Genomic DNA, 2,763 nt, shown 5'->3' on the forward strand with positions numbered 1-2,763 from the left:
CCGAGGTAATAAGGGTGGAAAAGTGATCGAAATCACTATTGAAATGAACATATGTGAAAGTTGTGAAATCATTGATGTGATGAAATGATGTTGGAAGGGAAAAAGGAGAGATTGTGAAACTTATTTGACTTTGATTGCTCCTTTCATGTGCATTTGATTGTTGATGCTATTACTGTACGTTACTTGTGTATTGTTTGAGTTTACTTGGGGTAAAGTTTGTTCATACATACCAGTACAATTCAAATGTACTGACGTCCCTTTTGCCGGGGGCACTACATTCGTGTTATGATTGTAGGTGGATCTATTGCAGGTACTCCAGTCCACCGACCGTAGCACTCATTCACTTCCCGTCAGCTGAATTGGTGAGCCCATTTCCTCCCGAGGCCCTGCGTGGCTCATGCCGCTTTTATTCCAGAGTCTTGTTTTGGTATTTGTGTAAGGTATAGCCGGAGCCTTGTTACTGGCAAGTATTGTATCATCCTTTTATATCCTTAGAGGCTCCGTAGATAGGAAATGTGGGTTGTGAACTTATGTAATATGTATTTTGTATGTTGGGGCGATGTAAGTTGTAAAACACGCTAAGTAACCATGTTTGTTATGTATATTTCGTAAAAAGGTGTTTTAATTATAAATGGCTATTTCCTTGATTGACGAGTAATGAAAAACACGGGGTAACACGTGGGATAGGAAAGGCACCCAGGTCCGCTTGACTGGGGCTACCCGGTCGAGTGCCGGTCATGTCTCTCGGTTTTTGGGGCGTGACAGCCATGCCATGGACGCCTTTGCTTCTATCAAATTTGGGCTCATTTGAGCCCAAGCCTGAATGTGTTTGCAAATAAATTGTTTTGCCTTCTGGACCTGTTTCGTTTCATAAAAATTCAATTCTTTCATTTAGTTGGGCTTTGGCGTGGGAGCAATTTTTAGGCGATTAGTTACTTGATACAGTACCTGTTAGTTTCTACATAGGTTCAAACAATCAATTAGAGTCCCCTTAGTTCTTTTTTCTTAATTAACTAATTTCTTAAAATGGTTGAGGTGTGCCATATTAGCCAAATGTATAATTTATGGCCCTCATGAGCTAATCTAAAAATTCTTTGGTTAGAATAAATTGAGGTATGTCGTGTCAAACAAAATCTCAAGCACACGGCCCTCACTTAATTAACTTTAATTCTTTAGAAATCGAGGTACGCCGTTTAGTTGAATTTCCATGGACCTCGCAAATTTGAAAGTACGTAGTTGCTTTAGGCGCGCTATTTAAATTTACTTTTCTAAACTCGGGTGTGCATTTATGTGACCCAAATCCAAATCTTAACAATGTTAGATAAAATATGTCGTGGACCGTGGGTGCATTTATGTGACGTGGTTTAAGACGTGTTTTAAATAACGTTGAATCTTCCTAAAAATAATCAAAAGCTGTTTAATAAATTAAAATTGTAACATAGTTTAAAACATGTATTAAAATCAGATAATAGGTCAATTATGATAGTTTAAGCGACCGTGCTAGAACCACGGAATCCGGGGGTGCCTAACATCTTCCCTCGGGTTAACAGAATTTCTGGTTCGCAGACTTCAAAAGGAAAGTCGAAATTTCCTCGATTTGGGATTCTAAAATAAACCGGTGACTTGGGACACCCAAAAACAAACCATCCCAAGTGGCGACTCTGAATAAAAATTAAATAAATAAATAATCCCATTTCGTATAATGTCACGTTAAGTGGAAAAACTCCCTTGTACTACCTTCGGGTGTGTAAAAAAGGAGGTGTGACAGTTTTAAGAGAAATAAAACAAATATATTGATCTTTCTATCTTAATAATTTCCTCGAATATAGATGAACTCATAGTAAGTTTGATTTAATAAAAATTTAAGAGAATACTTTACTACATGTGTATGGGTCAAAAATGCCTAAAGGATATTCGACACGAAGTGGCATTACCAAAAGTAATTTGGCCGAGGTCGACTAGTAACCAATAGGACTCACCGCCGAGCAGTCAATCATGGCCGAGGTCAAGTATCTGAAACGGCAGTAACGACTAGTTTAGTAGCAGGATCTTTAAGAGAATATGCTGTTGAATATTCTCAGTACTTGTATTTGTAGGGTTAATCGGGGGTATTTCCCTTATAAATGGAAAGTGAGATAAGGTGAAAGGCATGTAATATTCTGTGATAAGAACATTCTTCGAAAAGCAGACTTTCTCTCTAGGTAGAATACAAACATTACCTTTCCAAAGAGATTCAATTGTCTATTATTCCACACCTTTACCATCAGATCCAAGAATGGTCCCAATATTCTAGTATTTGTCTTTCATCCATCATTGTCAGGAGGAGGAATCATCCACCTCATTCAATATTAGGTTAAGCATTCCCCTTATTTACGTTAATGTCATTTGTTGTTATTTATTTCTTGACATTCCCTCCTCATTAATGGTCTTGAAGCATTAAATACACGTTGCATTTAATCTTCTTCCAACGCTACTCTACACCACTCATATTAATCGATTACAGATTTGAAGTTTTTTTTACTATAGCGAAAGTTATTACCAGAAGTTCTTTAGGCCTACCGCACAATGCCAAAGACGAGTACAAGAGAGATGTCCTACTCATTAGTGTATAGGATTAATGCAGTAATACCAGTCGAAGTCGGAGACCCCTGTTTGAGATACTCCCATGAGAGCGGTCCGAGGAATGAAGAAAGCAGAAGGTAAGAGCTTGACGAAGCCGAGGAGCGGAGAGACATGGCCTACATAAGGATGATCACCCTAAAG

The sequence above is a fragment of the Nicotiana attenuata genome, unplaced genomic scaffold (genome assembly GCF_001879085.1).
Source record: "Nicotiana attenuata strain UT unplaced genomic scaffold, NIATTr2, whole genome shotgun sequence".
Lineage (NCBI taxonomy): Eukaryota > Viridiplantae > Streptophyta > Magnoliopsida > Solanales > Solanaceae > Nicotiana > Nicotiana attenuata.